This window comes from Gymnoscopelus microlampas (genome assembly GCF_963454915.1).
Source record: "Gymnoscopelus microlampas genome assembly, chromosome: 18".
In the NCBI taxonomy this organism is placed as follows: Eukaryota; Metazoa; Chordata; class Actinopteri; order Myctophiformes; family Myctophidae; genus Gymnoscopelus; species Gymnoscopelus microlampas.
The window spans coordinates 37,294,287-37,314,667 of record NC_139955.1 but is presented as its reverse complement, the minus strand read 5'-3'; positions in this window follow the sequence as shown (position 1 = coordinate 37,314,667).

The following is a 20,381-nucleotide window of genomic DNA, read 5'->3' as shown; positions in this document are numbered from 1 at the left end:
CTCACAAATGAAATTAATAATTTAATTTACCTTGTAAAACTGTAACTGTTTAACTGTAACAAAATAATCTATAACTCTGGCAAAGCTCATGAACCTACTGTACACAATGCGGTTTGGCTGTAATTACTGCTAGTAATGTCATTTTCAATGGGATACTATGGGGAAAATCACGATGAAACCTTATGATAAAAAATGGAATTAGTATTTGCGGCCTACTTTTTCAGTTGGCAAAACCAGGCCTCATACAGGTATGGCTAACTGAAAGAGTTAGACTGAAGCTGTCACAGGGAAAGGCGGGGATATAGTCTCTCACAGGTTTTTCAGCCTCCCTTCATTATGACAGATTAAATGCGTTAAAATGATTTCATTTTAAATCAGTGCTTTCACATGACAGCCCCCGGTGTAATTGCAAAAGGACTTTGGGGTCACGGCTAAGTGCATATCGCAGCTGTTTCGCCAACACTTTACAGCAGACACACACCTGCCGCGAGTCGCACTGTTGAAGTGAACGCACCGGGGATAGCGTGTGCATGTGGTCAAGTGCAAAAATAATGTAAATTACACTATACGATAACATTACACTATGCGATTATGTGGTTAAACGGCCAACCCGCCTTTCAGAGCTTATTAATATATTCATGCTTAGGGTTCCACTCTAGATTATATCTAAATCGTAAGCAGATGCCGCTTAAAAACAGCCAATTCATCTGGTAAAGCCGGTGTAAACAGTGTGAGGGGCAAAGCGGACACGGTGTTGAGCCTGTTTTAGCAAGTGAGTCTCCGCATGTCACACAATTCCCTACTGTTAATGGCATAAGTGACCCTTTTATCATAACATCAATATTACAGTGACCCTGGTAGGTGGTGTGTGTGTGTGTGTGTGTGTGTGTGTGTGTGTGTGTGTGTGTGTGTGTGTGTGTGTGTGTGTTGGAGAGAGGTTGTGTGTAAGTCACACGTCCCAATAAACAGAGCAGACACCCGGGCAAAATAGGATTCAGCAGGCTTGACTCCCGGGCCGCGTAGACGTCGGGCTTTCCTTTTAAACAGCGTGACTCGCATGATGTGTCTGTTACCTAGCGCAACCTTTTATCGGCGCATCGGAAACGCTCCGGAGGGGCTGCATGCATAGGAAGAACGTGAGGTTCAATCGGGGAGAGATAACGGCAGAAATAAAACTAGGTTTTTGTACAAGGAAGTTTGGATACGTTAAGGCTCCTGAAGCCTAATTTATACGTCCTTGCATGGCCGTGACGCTTGCCCAAAATCGCCGATTTTAAGCGGGAAAAAACAACACGACTCGAGACGTAACGCATTGCTGCATGTGACCAAGTAATTAGCCTTTAGGATGTGTGCTATAGTATTACATGAGAGGCCCTCGGTATAGCTCCACTGCAACCAAAGGCAATGGTTTGCTTTTGTGCTTTCTTAGCCTTTGTCCTCTCTGTTCTAAACACACACCTTGTTCAAGACTACCAGTATTTCCAACACACACACACACACACACACACACACACACACACACACACACACACACACACACTCACACTCACACTCACACTCACACACACACGCACAATTATACAGTATGCGCTCCCCGAACCACCATGCCAGTTGATTTTCGCATTTTCACCTTTTGATTGCACACTCAACATGCACAGCCAAGAGAACTATTCCAGGCATTTTATATTATTTTTTATTTATACTTCTTTTCAAATAATTAGACGGACAATTTGTTCTTTCATTATGCTCTATAATCAAACGAGTTTCCTTTCATTTGTTCCCAGACATGTGCCAACTGCCAAGGTTTTATTAAAACATGAGACTGTTACCAAACAGTGACTGGATATCCATTTGATGTTGATGTAGATTTTGTTCTCGTGTATGCTTTTAGTTTTGTTTGGTATATCAAAAGGGAGTACATCTCCGGCGGGTCTTTGTTTTAGTCAAATCAAATTATGGCTGAAGATTGTGTGCATAGCTAAGAGAGAAAAGAGATCTAAACTTGATTTTGTTATTGTTTTATAAAACTGTTATACTTACAGTGGAACATGCATAAAGAACAGGAGATTGTGATGTGATTACACATTATAGTTGTTGTTGTTGTTGTTTATCACACATTTTCCCAAATCTATTTCATGTGTGTTTACATGACAACTAATTGTAATTGATTTGGAGTGAAAAGAATCTTTGTAACAACTTCAATTGTGTCATTTTAAAACGACACCATGTGCCGAAGGCTACAGTGGCTGCAGAATGTCCTCTGCTTCTGCCCCGCATAGGTATTGCTACAATAACCTCTTCCTGTTTGTTTGAATGAAGGAAGGAAGAGGTGAAATACTGCAACGCGATACTTGTGTTCCAACGAAAACCTGCTGCATTCTGGCGTTGTATCTCCAAAATGTTGAAGAGGAACCTCTTCAATGGGCTATGCCTGTACTGTACATGTCCCCATGTGATTTTTGTATTTCTCCTTGTCCTTTTTTAGAGTGGTCACAGAGTGTGTGCTGTGTCCATGCGAAGGCTATAGCAACAGTTTGCAGGTGAATACTGTGGCCAGCGCCTGTGAACTGATCCACCCATTGTAGTGTTAAGCAGGGCCATCCCATTCCATTGTCTATTTAGCTACTAACCCGTCAGCCAATCGTATATGACTTGTGTTCATTGTATTTATGTGAATGAGGAGGCAGGGGTATGCTATTTCCGGTGCATGCGCCGGCATGTAACACAGTGTAAATCACCCGTAAAACTGTTAAGGTGCCATTTTTGGTGGTGATGTGGTTGATGATCGCTGATGGTGCTTTACCCGAATGGAAAGCCCAGAGATACAGTATCATACTGCAGTTTCATGATAATTTTGGTTATGACTTTGCCACTAACGGAGTGAAGTATGTGCAAAGCCCTGACTTTTGAAAACTAGTTCCCATCTGCATCATTTCCATTTTCCTTTCTATAGTATTAGTGCTTGCTATTGTGATTTGTGGGGGGGGGGGGAAATCATTTAAGGACTGGATAGAGAGGTGATCAGTTCGACCGTGAGGTTTTAAGCTGCCATAACCCTGCCTACCTTCCTTGTTGTCATTGAATATGTTTTATTGTCTTAAAAAAAAAAAAAACATTTATATTTGTAACATCTTTAAGTTTATTTTTATCCTTAATAAAATGGAGGAAAAAAAAACATGATTGAAATGGTTATGCACACTGTCCCTGCAGTATGTAATGGAGTATCATACTAAATAATAACCACTTTGTTATATAAACTGATTTCCGAAAGCTTGTGTCTCTCTCTCCATTTATTGGCAAAAAGCCGGCATTTATGCATTCGCCGGCGACTCTCGGGCGTATAAAAATCATTCTTTATTGACTGCTGTTTACCGCACCATTCTTTTAGGCGAGGGAATAGTGCTCTATTATCCCTCTTAGACCGGGAACGCATCTGTGCCATTTTAAGATTTATTTGGGCTATTCAAAAATAGCAGATCTACAAGCTCGTAGCGCGGCACTCGGTGCTTGTAGATCTGCAATCTTTTTGAAAAATCGTGAAAATGTTTGCAAATCTTTGAAATATATATTTCTAGGGGAACATTTGTAACTCAAATCTTTGTTTCTGGGGGATCCCTGGAACAACATATTTTGAGATGGGGGGTCCGCAGACAAATACATATCATTTTGGGGGTCCTTGACATAGGACCTCCACTTTTAGTGTACGATTTTCCAAAAAATAGCAGATCTACGAGCTCATATAGCGCGGCACTCGGTGCTTGTATATCTGCTATTTTTGAATAGCCAAAGAAATCAAAAAAATGACACAGATGCTTTCCCGGTCTTAATGGGTTATTTTGTCAAATAGTCAGGTATCAAATCACCTTCCCCTGTTTGCTTTCTGGCAGGGTAGAGGATACCTGCCCCGTGCTGACTTATGGACGGGGATTGCACAGAGCTCTAGGTGTTAAGACATGATGAATGGGCCCGCTCCAACCTAGAAAAGCAACATATTTGGTCCTTGGCGTCCCCCAGTCCTTTATCTTGCACGGTGTCAAAGGCAAAGTGATAACGCTGTCATGTCCAACAGTAGCTTAGGGAAATTACCATCAAGTCGGGGAAACATCCGGAAAAAAAATACTTTTTTTATCCCTCCACAGACCTGACTATAAATTTAAAGTGTGTGAGTTGAGTCGGGGCGGTGTGGGACGCTTACAGACGTTTGGTTACTTGCCAGGAGTGATATACCTCAGTAAATTCACATCATTCTGTCAGGTGTGTTTACTGTATCCTGTGCATGTATACTGTACGAGTGTGTGTGTGTGTGTGTGTGTGTGTGTGTGTGTGTGTGTGTGTGTAGAAATTATATATATATATATATATATATATATATATATATATATATATATTTTTGTCGTCTCTGTCGGGTGGAAACCTCATATGTCCAAAACAGTTTTCAGGATTCAAACTAAAAGATAGAAAAAGTAGCAGATGTACAAGCTCGAAACGTGTCGCTTCGCGCCACGTTTCGAGCTTGTAGATCTGCTACTTTTGATGCTCTAGCTTGCGTGACGCCAACCCGATCTCACACAACTTAGTATACATTGCACGGAGTGTCATTCCGTGGACATAGACAACTGGAAAACCCGAAAATCCTGTGCATAGCCGCCTCGCATCTCCCCCACGTTGACTAAACCATTTCGGAGGCGCGCAGTCTCAAGGGAACTGGAGCCACGTGAGGGACCAACGAGTGAGCTAAAGCGAAAAAGTTAGAATATGGAGATCGGAGGTTTCTGCCCGACAACAGCAATATATTGTGTGTGTGTGTGCGCGTGTAGAGAAGCAGATGGATAGATGGATAGAAACACACAACACACTAAAAATACCTTTGCCATGATGGTACTTCATGGCAGACTTGACGCTTTATAGTTTAGTGCATGCGTGACCCAGTGTGAATGCAATTGGCCTACAGTTCTCCTGTCCAGATTTGTATTCCTCTCAGCTGGGCTGTTTGGGTCCCCATTGTGCGTGTGTGTGTGTGTGTGTGTGTGTGCGTGCGTGTGTGTGTGTGTGTGTGTGTGTGTGTGTGTGTGTGTGTGTGTGTGTGTGTGTGTGTGTGCTTGCGTGCGTGCATGTCAAATAGCAGAGCTGTTGCCGTCCTAGCCTCCTCCCTGCACACACTGGTCCAATGGCATGTACGTGTTGCTTTCCCCTTGTGTGCCCATGTCCCACTTCCCTGCTGTGGCCTAGACACCATCAAACAAGGACTGACGTCCGGGGATGTGACCCCTGACCAGGGGAGGCTCTTCGTCTCTCCCTGTGCACACACACACAGGACAGCTATTATTTTTTTCTTACTCATGTCATGTTTAACCCTAAACCTATCCCCTAATCCAGGGGTTCTCAAACTTTTTCATGCCACGACCCTTATCTTATGGGGGAAAACTTTCTGGTGTGGAAAGAATATCTTAAAATAAAATCATACATTGTTGGCCTTATATATGAATATTTATCTGAGAAAAAAAAGTTAATCACAGCCAGACCATCTGTCTGTCTGCTGTGGATCACTGGGTAGCCTATTACACTGAACAAAAACAGTGCTATAGCACAATCACTGCTGTTTTGTATCAATGAAATGAATGAATAGTATATTGTAGTGCCGCGGAAAAAGACTCGGTTGCGACTCGCTCCTCACGTGAGAGTTTTCTTGGCTCGGCTTGTTACTGCCTGGTCAGTTTCTATCGAACTGGAGAATGGGGTTTGATCCCAGCTCGGAGCACTAAAACCTATGACTAAAATGCTACAATATTAATAACGGAAGTGTTTCTGTACACGAATGTGTAAAGTGAAGCTTTAGAACCACTAAAGTTTTAATCCAAATCTCGAATTTGAGATGAAAACTTTTCTTGAGGGGTCCAAGAAAATGCGTACACACACACGCACAAGCACACGCAAACGCACACGCAAACAAACAAACAAACACGCTCACGCACATGCTCACAGTGGCCCATTCTGTGGATGCTGGGACGTCAGTGATCTTCTCCGCGTCTCTTCCCGCTCCCAATATGCAGCCAGACAGATGGAGATTCATCTCTCAATGAGCTGTGATCTGTGTTTAGAGATGTGTGCTGCACAACACAAATCTAATTAGTTTCATTGTTGATCTTGGGAGGTTGATTTGTACTCTCGGGCTGAAAGTAAACACGCTGAAGGAGGCCAACCTAGTTCTGTTTATACAAGACAACCGCGCTAGCTGCAGCAAAGAAGAAAAAAAAAGAACCTCCCCCCGCACTCATCTTTCCGTAGTATACATTCCAGGTGATTCAGAAAGATTATGCTCCCGTGTTATATTTGTCTGGTGTTGGTGTAATTGTGTTCTGCACCGAGGCTGAGAGATCTGTCTTATACGCGTGTTTCTGGAGCTGGAAATTAGATGGGGAAAGTATGCCTTTATAATGAGCTTAGAGGTACAGCAGCGCCTTATACGCTGATGGTATTTATGCTCTTTTTTCATTTTCTTTCAGGCTTCACACCAATGGATAAAGCTTGTTTGTTTGTTTTTTACTTTGTCGTACGACGGTGATGCACACACCGAAACATAGCCAAGTAATCTACTACACTAGCTCACAACACAACACTATACGCAATGCGTTGTGAGCTTGTAGATCGGCTATTTTCGGCACGCTACTCCATCGTACGCCGGCCGCATAAATTAGGCATAAGTAGCCTTGTCGGAGTCTGAGAGAGATGAGCCCACACAGGTTCTTCTATTCTCCCTCTCTTTTATCTTTGTCTTCTTCCCCTCTCTCTCTCTCTCTCTCTCTCTCTCTCTCCCCCTCTCTCTCTCCCTCCCTCAGCGCTGTGCCTGGCTGACAGATCAGCTGTCAACTGCGGTACAACATAATTATGTTGCATTTTGCATGCGCAGCTACTTGAGGATGTACGCAAACATTATGAAGAATGAAGAACAAAGGCGAGAGGAGCGGCTCCCTCCTTACCTGAGCTAATTCTGTCTTGAGTGAAATTCTCTCTCTCGAGCAGCAATTCTGCGCTTAAATACCAGGGTTTGATATATGCACGGTGTGTGTGTGTGTTTAGGGCAAGTGGGTGTCTCGATAAATCTGGCTGAGTTTTCTTTCTCCTTTGTGTCTAATATTCTGCAGGTGTGTGCTCTATAAACGGCTCAACGTCGAAGCCAGTGGAGAAGCATTATGCATGAGGAAGAAATTAAGTGTCACACTCAACACTCGTGCGTGCAGAAAAGGACTGTTGAAGTATGTCAACTGATGATGACGGCTTACTGTACTGTAATACATTATTAGTCATTATTTTCAGGGAAACATGCCTAGACTACCTAATGCAAAGCATGTCTATGAGGCGGGACCTCCGCCATACATATGTTCTTCCCCCGGAAACGGACCAATCACAACACTCGTTTCATGCACGGAGAATGTAAACAGATTTGTAAAGCCCCGACGTAATTTCCTTGGGCGATACGTCCGCCACATTTCAGTACTTCCGTTTAGGCACACAACCGGCTAGGTCTTGCGCAGCGTGTTCATCATGCAGACTACAAACACTCACACACACACACACACACACACATGCACGCGCACAATGAATGGTTCTTCAGTGGTTCTTTGTATGGCAGCACCACTGCCATACAAATAACTTGTTCAGCCCCTGTATGGTTCTCTACTGGTTCATCTGCTTAGTTTAGGCACCTCTAGTGGCTCCATATGTACTATACTAGTTGACAAATGTGCTATTTTGCACCTTCATAACATTAACCATGGGATCCCCTGTTTTGGGCTAAGTTCAAAAAGCGATCGAGCTTGTGATACGAAGTGTTGTGAGCTATTTTGGCTATTCATCGGCTGTTAAACGCGCAAAAATGTTGGTTCTTTAGCAGTTTTCGAGTGGTTCTTTGGGGTGCTATGTGGTTCTTTAGATTCTCTACAGTTTTTTTGGGGGGGGAGGGGGGGTTCAGTTTATCTTAGACACCTCTAATGGGTGTCTAAATTAAAAACGCACCACCATAAGTTATCCAATGATTACGAGCCATACAACCACTTTCAGTGCTATAGCACTGTTTTTGTTCAGTGAGAGATAGGCTAGTACTCAATGATCCACAGCAGACAGACAGATGGTTGGTCTCTTGTCTCCTGTCTGCCCCGGAGGCGCTGGAACTCAGAACTTGTTATTGGGCCTGTGCGATCTCTCCCGCTACACTACACAACGCTACTGCCTAACAGATCAATAGGCCTTTTCACTACAATACGTTTTTAAAATGGTGCTGTAAGGCAGACACACTTTTCTTTCTCTTGCATCAGTATTCTTAGAATGTTCAGGCCACAATGCATATTTTTGCATTCGAATGGGTGTTGGAAAGGTTACCCCTGATGCCGTTGGACAGTGAGTGATGGTGATATTAACCTGTCACAGGAAACAACCATCGCGCCCCGCGGAACGGACGTCACCGCCTGTCTGCGAGTATTGATCACCTTCACTATGTCACGCGTATGCATTCATTCATTCATTCATTCGTTCAACCTTTATTTGAGGTTCACAGAGGAATCATTGAGGGTGACCCCACACTTAGAGTGATGCTGAAATTATATTGTGGAAAAATACAAAACATACAAGGTCAACAAATCAAATCAGTTAAAATAGTTACCATGGCAAATACAGCCACACAAATCAACACACATAATCAAAACAGTTTACAGACATTTAATGGGTGGTTATTAAGTGCATTTCTAAATCACCCAACATGTTCAATTATGAAAACATAGTATAGTAATGCAAGCAGCATTCGAAGCATGTAATACTGTACGAAATAAGTGTTAAGTGTAAAATGGTCCATTATTTATGTGACTCTTCACACTCTCAGGGTTCAAGGTTTTTATCTTACTACATACACATACAATACAGTTGGTAGCATATATAGGCAGTGACATTCTTGTACTTTCCTGTGTCCTATTGCATTCAGCAGCATTCCCAAAAATCCTGATTACCTTTTTGGTGCTAAATAAATAAAGCGTATTTATTATGGACACAAACGAACTCCCAATGTCTTTTCCCATTGCCTTTTTATTATTCGACCCGTCCCGTCCTGCCCCGTTCCCCCCACTCAACATCCATCCCACCATCACCCCCCAGCCCACCTGCATGTATCCAGGAGACATGGCTCCCAGCTGGGAAGGATTCACCCCGAGAAGACTTCAGCCTGTCAAAAAAAAAAAAAAAAATCACGTCTATAAACTCCACATGCACCCCCTGCCCCCCCCATCACACACACTCCACGTCTCCCATCACTCCTTCTTCCCTGCACCCTGGCACCCATCACTCCCCGCTCTCCTCTCCTACCATGCTCCTCTTGCCATTTGATTCAGATCACTGAATATCAGCCTCCCTTTCGCTTTGTCTGAGAGGCTCCATTTTGCCTGGCAGATGGACAAGAGGGGAGTGTGCGTGTGCATGTGCATGTGCGTGTGCGCGTGCGCGTGCGTGCGTGCGTGCGTGCGCGCGTGTTTGTGTGTGTGTGTGTGTGTGTGTGTGTGCGCTCACGCACATGTGTGTTTGTGAGTTGAAAAGGGGAGCAGGTGAGTCTTGAAACTTTTCTTGGAGGTAAAAAAAAATGTCTCAACTGCAACGAAGTGAGGAGACTTTTATCTGTCAAACTTGCGTGAGGTCTTGCCTTCCAGGGCATTGAGTGACAAGCCTATAGTTAAAAGAGAGCCGAGATCAGACAGTGAGGTCGACAGAATGAGTTTACCTCTCACTCTGTCAATAACACACAGCAGCACAGTGGCATGATGAATATCAACCCTTCATATCAAATATTGCATGATGCACCCGGCTGTGCTATGATAGCAGCCTTAAAAGGTGCATCATGCCATATTTGTGATAGTGACAGGGCCTGAAAATAGTGTGTGCTTCGGGGAAGTCATTGAGACGTCATGCTACCAACCAAAGTTCACTGGTGATGTGAATGTGGTTAGCCCGGATTGCAGATGGCACTATTTTTGTCCTAATTTTTTTATCCCACGATTTTTGTAACCCTATTTCTTTCACCCGGTGACAATGCAAATATTTCTTTACTCAAATCTTTGCTTCTGGAGGTCCCTGACTTTATGCCAGGTCAGATGGGGGTCTGCGGCCAAATAAATATAAATGTGGGGTTTCCTTGACATGAAAAGGTTTGAGAACCACTGGGTTAGATAGGCACAGCAATGCTTCTATCATCTCAGGGAATGCAGGGGTTTGCTATGGGACTAAAGGTCCTGCAGGCCTTCTACAGAGGTCTTCACTGTATGGGAACGGTATTGACAGTTTGGAAAAATGCTATTAGGCTACTCCACCACCTCCTCCCACTGCCTGTCCATTTGCAGTGTGGTCGTCAGAGTCCACACTGCACCTGTATACCTGTATACGTTTAACACACAGGCTGCCTGCCTGTGTGTTAAACGTAATGGTCCAGTGTGGGAATCAGGTATTTCTGGGCACCACCGCAGCTTCTTCAAAAATGTAAAAGAAAATAAAGAATAAATGTATACTTTGGAAAATGATTGGATATAATGTTAAGTATATATGATTTGAACATGCACGACTAAGGTATATCATTATACCTTATATTTTTGTGGCAAGGACCCCATACCAGATTTGTGCTGTTAAAATGTTTCAAACTTATTCCCCATTGTTTAACTTTTTTTTACCCCCAAGTTTTTTTTGGGGAAATACCAGATCTATAAGCTCACAACGCTTCTTTCTCTCTCAAAATCTGGCAACACTGGTCCCTTTAAATCGTTGCCTCTCAAACTCCCTGGTAATTTTTGCACCTGGTGTGTGTTTGTATGCGTGCGGTATCCGGGAAAGAGTGAATCAAACCGTCTGTTTCCACTGTGTTTATGCTGAGCGTTTTTTTGTCCTAAGAGTGTCGAATTTGCTCTGAAGTTGACGTTTAACACTCATTAGCCCTGGTTCAGAGCGTCAGTGAGAACTCACTAACGTGAACCAGGGCTAAACACTCACCAAACATTCATTCTAATGTCCTACATCGGACTACAAATAACTGTATAAATCCTCCGCTGTGCATGGATCAATATTACCGTGACTGTCTGCCACGGACCACCCATTCCAGATCTCCCCCCCGCTGCCTGCTGGTATGTATCATTTATTTATTGTACTTTTACTCAGACTCAGAGGCAAATATTGTACTTTTACTCCACTACATGTATTTGGAAACTGTAGTTACTTTGTAGATTTGAATTATTATTAGATTTTTTATTTATTTTTTTACCACTGAAGATTTCGGCCATTTGAAAATAGCAGATCAAGGTCACAATGTGATCTGCTATTTTCAACAGATTTTTTTTTTTTTTAGAAAACTTGTGAAATAGTGACATTCTGCATAATGATGGCTTTCTACTTTTGGTACTTTAAGTACATTTTGATACCAATACTTTTGTACTTTTACTCAAGTCAATTTGGAATTCTGGACTATACTTGTATGAGAGTATTTCTACATTGCAGTATTGATATTTACTTAAGTACAGAATGTGAGTACTTTTTCCACCACTGCTGTAATGCCTGTCTTTAGCCCCTGAATCGCTATAGCCACAGAAAATATTCAGAATAATAGAGTGTGAAAAGACAGCTGGCAGTTGTGTTGATGAACAACTTGTGATCTTATTGAAGTCTGAATCTCTGCTTCATGAGCCGAGTTGTGTTTTGGGTTGAACATTTTGATGCCGTTTGGTGAATTATTTCTGTTGTAACATTACTGGTTTATTCAATGTGTGATGAAATGGAGTTGGTTGAATCTGTGGATATTTGTGTTCCATTTGGCTGGTTTTCATTTTTGACTCAAACAATTGCCTACATCTGACTAAAGTGTTTTGTGCTTCTCAAGTACAAGAGTTTATGTTTCACATAAGTCCTTTTGAACGGTTAAACAATATGGTTAAAAACCAGATGAGGAAGAGCTCACTATAATATAAAAAAGAGAGGTATATTCTCTGGTACAAAGTCTACCTGGCAAAATAAAATTAATGATACCGCTACAATGCATGCAGACATACATGTAAATAGATGTTAACTTGAGGAGTTGGAATCTGGCACACCACACCTTCAAGTACCTTATGCACGAGGCCAAGGGTTCCCAAACTTTTCAGGCCGCAACCCCCCCCAAAATGATCATATTTGAACTGGGACCCACCTCCCCTCCACCCTGACAAGCACTTGGAATTGTAGGCATAACATTTAGTTTGACTCTGTTCCACAGATAAATATTGTGAAAGCTATTTTCACAATGTTTAGGTCCCGAGTCCGATCCCGAGTCCGATCCCCAGTTTGGGAACCACGGCACTAGCAAGGCAGGAATTTCATGGAAGCCATGCCAGGCCTCAGTTTGGCCTTAACCCTTTAAGACCTGGAACGCATCTGTGTCACTTTTTGATTTGAGCTAAAAAAGCATTATTTTACACTTTAGGCTATTCAAAAATAGCAGATCTACAAGCTCATAGCGCGGCACCGAGTGCCGCGCTACGAGCTTGTAGATCTGCTATTTTTGAAAATTTGTGAAAATGTGTGCAAATCTTTGAATATTTATTCTTTTAAAGCAAACATTTTTATCTCAAATCCTTGCTTTTGGGGGTCCCTGGAACAAAAATATTTTGAGATGGGGGTCCGTGGCCAAATACATGTCATTTTGGGGGTCCTTGACATGAAAAGATTTGAGCACCACTGATATAGAAACATATTTTTTTCAGAAAACTGTTTGGAATTTGAAGACATTTGTAGAATCGGAACCTCAGGCCTTGTTTAACACCCCACCCGCACTGCCCCAGTTGATTGTTACATTATCTCCTCTGCCTCTTTCCTGTCGATATGGTTTTTACCACACCACTGTCTTTTGTAGAGATTCTGAATTCTTAAACCCCCCCATTTATATCTTCAAGAGTCCACTGACTCTGATTAGACCAGGAGAGTGTATAACCTTTTGACTCAGTAGTAGATATTTTTAGCGGCGCTAGCCGCTCTATACCTTTAGGTATAGAGCGGATAGTAGCCCTCTATACCTGGCTTTTGCGTCAACGTTCTGATTGGTCAGGCTCGCCAACGTTCTGATTGGTCAGGCTCGCCAATGTTCTGATTGGTCAGGTCCGTCAACGTTCTGATTGGTCAGGCTCGCCAACGTTCTGATTGGTCAGGTCCGTCAACGTTCTGATTGGTCAGGCTCGCCAACGTTCTGATTGGTCAGGTCCGTCAACGTTCTGATTGGTCAGGCTCGCCAACGTTCTGATTGGTCAGGTCCGTCAACGTTCTGATTGGTCAGGCTCGCCAACGTTCTGATTGGTCAGGTCCATCAACGTTGGGATTGGTCACTATTCATGACAAGATTTCTTGCATATCTTGTCCCAATTTCCACAATCTTTCTCTGATAATAGTCAAGCTTTCTTATCTTCATCCACAGAATATGTTCATCATCTATTTCAATGGGTCTGAAGGTTTTCTCCAATTGATTGCCTTCTTGTAATAGTGTGTAATTATCAGGATCAAGATGAAAAAAATCAGGATGAGGCAGAGGACCTTGCATATTACAGTCAATAATTTCTTGCTCACCTTCAGCATTTAGCATGTCCTCCATTTCTTTATTTCGTGTAGACTCTTCTACCGCCAGCCTAGCTTCTTCCACGCTCTCCAGATGCTCCATAACATGTTTTTTTACCATCATTATGTCTTCCTGTAGGTTTATGTATGTGTCATTTTTCTCATTTTCATCAGAAATCTTGTCTATTCTTCCTAGTTTCTTTTCAATCTCTTCCTCGTGTCTGAATGGGCTATATAGGAGAAGTTCTGAGAACCAGTATGAGTCAGGGGTTTTATGCTTATTAAACTTGTGGATTCTCATAATAGAAGGTTTCGCCCTTTTTCTCATGTATGGGGGTTCATCTGAATGTAACTCTGTTAGTAAGACGATTGATGGAAGGGGTGTGCTAGATATTCCTTCATGTGAAGTGATGAAATAATTGAGCTTTTCTTTAGGGTAGGTATGTGATTGGGCATTTACCTGTGGGTGTTGTTTGTCTTCTGGGCTTTTCCAAGCAGGACTGTACATTTTAGCAAATTGGGCCAAGCAAATGTATTCCAAATTCTTTGGCCTTCTTTCGTATTTACTGACAATGTCATATTTCTCTACATACTCCCCTTTTCTTCCTGGAATATTGACCTTTGGAATATTGGTATACTGTGGATTATCGTCAACTCTAATTAGAAACTTGTTTCTCTCATCTCTGCGGTTTGTGGGAACGAAGACTGAAGTGACATTAGAGTCTCTGAAGTGAAAATCTGGAAATATCTTATACACTGCTTCAGCTTCTCCCATCTGTCTATGTGAGATGAAGGTATTCATAAGTGTTATCATTTTTTCTTTCAGAGTACTGGAGTCTGATTGCTTTAAGACATCAAGCAGAGTCTTCATCGTTCCAGTGTCATCCTTTGTGTAGTATTCACAGATATAGGTTATCACTACATAGTAGTCCAGTGTGATTTGCAGATCTGTGTTACCATTCCAGGCTTGAGACCACTCAGGATTGTAGGAATTGACAAATATTTCATCTATGTCTCTGGCCATGATGAGACAGTAGCCTCCCTTACTAGTCTTCAAAGCTTCCAAGTAGGAATTAAAGTTTGTCTCATTTAGTCCAGCCAGCTTGAGGACTGCTTCAATCCTCTTCTTTCTCTTTTCTTCATATGCATCTTTGTCATTTGGATTGATGGTGGGAAATCTATTAAGGATGTCGGAGACTGTTTTCTTATCAAGCAGTAGTTCCTTTACTTTGTCTAGTAACTCCTTATGTTTTTTTCTGTTTGGTGCATCTTCTTTGAATGCATCATCTTTCAGTTTGCATGGTGAAGCTGAGGACTGCTTCAATCCTCAGCATAATGATGGGTTGTACACCAGTGGAACGAGTTCAATTCACATACAGCCTGTCAAAGAAGCAAACCCATGCGTCGAGCTCTGCAACAGTCTATCAATTCCCACTAGTACTTTGCTATGCGGCAAGATGCCACAAGTTCCAAGGACAAGAAATTTCCAAACCCCAAACAGCAGCTATGGACTTAACAACAATATTCCAGCCAGCCATGGGATATGTCATGCTGAGCAGAGTCCCTTCCTTAGAACAACTCTACATCATCAACCATCTACCAAAAGAAAAGCTCCGTGCAGATAAAAATGCCATGCAGGAACTGAAGAGGATGGAGAGTGTGTCCATTAACATCAACCCTACAGAATGGGAAAAGACACATGAGTGGGCTGTGAAGGTGGCAGCTCTCAACTGCCATTCCCTAGTACCGAAATTGGAAGAAATTAAAGCAGACCCTGTTCTGGCTTATGCTGACATTATATGCCTCAGTGAAACATGGCTCACACACAACAACTATGTCCCATCTCTGCAGATTGATGGGTTTTCACTCCATCTAAACAGTATTGGACATGGCAAGGGATTAGCCACTTACTACAGAACAGCAAGAATAAAACATCACACAGATTTCACGAGTGACACGATGCAAATCACCATGATGGTCTCAACAGACATAGACATAATCAGTGTCTACAAAAGTAAAGGACATACATCCTCGATCCAGAGTTTGACACAGTTAATCGACCCAATCAAAACAACTCTGATATGCGGTGATCTCAACATATGCCTTGGTGAAAACCCCAACAACCACGTATCAGAATCTCTTCAGAAACTAGGCTTCACTCAACTCATACAAGAAGCAACCCACTTTGAGGGAGGACACATAGACCACGCGTACTTCCGAAACAACGGACAAGTCACTGCACATCCATCTCTGTACAGTTCATACTACACAGCAAAAGACCACGATGCTTTGCTTATAACACTAAGGTCAATATAAAGACTCTGGGTACGGCTTATAAAATGTATACATTATTTCATAAAACATAAATATCTTTCTGGTACCACATGTATACACTAGGTTTATTCTCACATTTGAGAATTTGAGGGTTCTATACCTGGCTTTTCCGTCAACGTTTTGATTGGTCAGGCCCGTCAAGGTTCTGATTGGTCAGGCCCGTCAAGGTTCTGATTGGTCAGGCCCGTCAAGGTTCTGATTGGTCAGGCCCGTCAAGGTTCTGATTTATCAGGCAAAGGGACTATTCATGACATCACTATGATGTCAAGGTTTATTTTTTATTTCCTCAAGTTTTTGTATATATTTTTATTTTCTCATGTTTTTTTTTGTATATAGTTTTATTTTCTCATGCTTTTCCCCCTTCTTTTTGTGTATTTTTAACGGCGATAGTCCTGCTCTATACCTCGCTTTTCCATCAACGTTCTGATTGGTCAGGTCTGTCAACGTTCTGATTGGTCAGAACATGGCTATAAACACATTATAAACACATATTGATGACAAAATGTATCACAGGCGCCGCTACCTTCACACAGGTGTGATTTTTATTTTCATATACAGCTTTTTTATTCATTTATCTTACTCATATACTAACTAAGTATTGAAAGAGTCTATACTTAGTGAAACGGACCTTGCAACTGTACTTGGTCTGCTCGTTTCCTTCTACGACAAATCTCTCCGTCAGAAATTGCAGATGTACAAGCTCACAACATGTCAAAGCACGACACATTGTGAGCTTGTAGATCGGCTATTTCTGGTGAATGTTCCCCCCAGCATAGATATTAGTATTATAAAATATTATTATTATTATTTATATTTGAATTACGGTGGATGGATGTTTTTGGAGAGGCAGGAATAGTAGCAGCAGTAGTGCATAAATAAATGCATGAATAACTTTTGTTAGGTCAGAGGTGGAAAGAAAGGATTGGATTTTGACAATGTTTCTGAGATGGTAAAAAGCAGATTGAACGACCTTCTGTACATGACTTTCAAGAGAAAGGTCAGAATCAAGAATTATACCCAGGTTCTGGCAGTAGGTTGTACATTTGGAAGTAATGGGCCGAGGTTACGTACTGTCAGGGGGGCAGGTTGAAGACCAGAACCTCATATTTTGCATCATTAAGTTGGAGAAAGTTGTCACCCATCCACCTTTTGATGTCAGCTATAGGCAAGTGTGGAGTTTGGCTGGCTGTATTAGAGTTGTCATCTGGGCTGATGGGAACATAGTTGTGTATCATCAGCATAGCAATGGAAACTGATATTGTGTCTCCGTATGATGAAGAGGACGCATACGGAGAACAGGATGAGGCCAAGAATAGAGCCCTGGGGGACACTACGAAATAAGGGGGCTTGGGATGAGTTGGGGTTGAAGTGGTTAAAATCATTGACTTATTTGATGGCCTTGTTGCCCTAGCATTTGTCCTTAGTGCTCACCACAAATTTACAACACCAAAGGCCATTGTGGCCTTGCCCATAAATTGACACAATTCCAGTCCTGGTGCTTGGACTAAAATACAAACAACTGTCTTAACACTTCTGCTATTCTTTGAGTATGACTTTTTTCTTATTGTATGTGTGAGTAACCAGAACAACATAATTTGACTCTTATGTGGGCCTACCCACACGAGATATACAGTAACAATAAATAAGCTTGAATCTTGAATCTAATGTTACCAATGGGATGCTTATACACACACATACAGGAAGATCGGATCATTTTGAGACGGCGTTTTCATGCAAAATGCACGAGCGCACTATGCGTGTCGGGTCCATTGTGACATGTTGAACAACAGAATCAAATATTATGCATGAGTGATCGGGGTGCCTGGTGGCTCAGCCATTAGTGCACAGACCACGCGCTTCTTGTGAGCTCTGCGAGGACCCGAGTTCAAATCATCAGACTCTCACTCTTGGTCTTGTCTCGCATGTCTCGCCACTGTCTGACCTTGGGTTCGTGTCTCTCTACAGCGCCAAAGAAATAAAGCATACAAATGCAGCAAAAATACTTCAAAGAAATACATGAGGGATCAGACCCAGAGATCAACCTACTTTGTCTATTTCGTGTTTTAACATTTTGTTCAATCAGCTCTAGAAGTGTAAAATAGAGAAAAACAAAACGAACAACTTCCGTATGTTTATTTTTTTTTACCAGTTAAACTCTATACTTCGTACGTCGAATAGCGAAAATACAGATTTACAAGCAAACATATACTGTTGATCTGCTATTTTTGCTTAATGTTTACATTATTTTCACCAAACTTTAGCCTATTTTTGCTGAAAGTTTGCCTATTTTCACTGAATGTTCACCTATTACAGTACAGTATGACATGCCCAGAATAGGGACGCCAGGGTTATTGTGGTTAATAATAATTATTCCCATTTGTATTGCTTTTATGATACTTGTATAAGTGCAAAAGAGCGCTTACAAATGGCTGACTCACTGTATACTCCCGGACATGCCCTACATTGCACTACCACTCTAAGCCCATTCTCTGCCTATATACGCCACAGCAATGTAAGGGCCAGGAATAGAAGGATTGATGGATAGAGAAAGGGCAAGAGAGAGCTTGGTAATTGAGTAAGTACCCTTCTGAATGTGGAGGCCTGAATAAAAATACTTTTCTTTCTTTTTTTTCTTACAAAAAAAAAAGCCTTTCTTAAGATCATTTCACTCAAAAGTACATAAAAGCTTCTTTCAAAGTTTTTTCTGTGTTCTTTGCCCTCAGCTGAAACAGTCCCTGCGGAGAATGCAGAAATGCACAAACACTCACGCACTCACTCCCTCTGAAAGACTGATGGATGAAAAGCTTGACCATAAGAATACAAACTCGCACACTTAGGCTACATTCCCTCTCAAACCGCGCACGTGCGACACACACACACACACACGCACACACACACACGCACACACACACACACACACACACACACACACACACACACACACACACACACACACACACACACACACACACGTTTGTATTACTATACTTGTGAGGACATCAACACTTTAGGACAGCCATTTTATGAATGCCATTTAAAAAAAATGCATATTTTGCCATTTTTAACCGTAAGCCTAAAGCCGAAAAACAGCAGATCTACAAGCCCACAACGCGTCGCGCTGCGACGCGTTGTGAGCTTATAGATCAGCTGTTTTTCGGCGCATGACACTGGCGCGCAACTAAATATAAATCATGTTTAACTCTAATTCCAATCCCTAAACCTAACCTCTAAATGTCGAATCCTGACCTGAATGTTTTTCCAATTGTAAACGTATCTCTAAAAATCGTTTTTTAACTATAAAACAACCATTTGTCTTGTGAGCACCAGGAAAACGGTCCTCACAATGTATATTTCTTCAAATTCTACTATACTTGGTCCTCGCAAGTATAGCAATACAAACACACACACACAAACGCGCGCGCACGTGTACGGCATACACACGTTCATGAAATAATAAAGAGGGCATTCCATTCAGGGCCCCTATAATATTTTAACCCCAGCATCTTAACCCCATGTTATTAATAACGCTCCAGTTGAAACATAACAGTACTCGTTCGACGCTGAAAGGCTCAGAGTGTGCAAGCAAGCAAACAAACATGCGAGCAAAGTAGGCTTTTATCTCCCGACCTCCCCGAGCAAAAAAAAAAAAATGACCCAGCCCCGCTGGCTGCATGGTGGAATGGCCAGCAGAGATAAAAAAAGAGAGATGGAGACCCATTACTTCGTTCAGGAGAGGCTTTCATCACTCATCTTATGAAACAGTACAGAAGTACATACTTTAGGGAGAGCAGATGATACTGGAGATGGATGTACCTGTGGGAAACGTATAGGCAGTGGTGTAAAGTACATTTACTCAAGTATTGTACTTAAGTACGAATTTGAGGTATTTTTTTTACTATACTGGAGTGATTCCAATTTTCAGTACTTTTACTATATTTTTGCTTTTACTCCACTACAATTATTTGAAAAATGTAGTTACTAGTTACTTTGTAGATTTTGTACAAAGTATTATTACAAAACATACATTAACCACTTCAGCCCTATATACATTTTGTCCATTTGTAGTTAGCCAATCTACAATCTTGTAGATCTGCTATTTTCAAAAGATTTTTATACATTTTATATATTTGAAAACTTTCATTGACATTCTTTCTTTTACTTTTGGTACATTTTGTACTTTTACTCAAGTACAGTAGATAAGTTTAGAATTCCAGACTTTTACTTGTAACAGAGTATTTCTACATTGCAGTATTGATACGTTTACTTAAGTAAAATATGCGAGTACTTTTTCCGCCACAGCAGAGAAGTACATACTTTAGGGAGAGCATATATAGGCTGGTGAGATAAGTTTGCTGCACAGCAAATCTAACGTGCACGTCGTGGTGCACGCTCGGTTAAACGGAGATAATTCACGGAGGAAAAATTCACACGGGAGCCATTGATCTCCTCTCCTT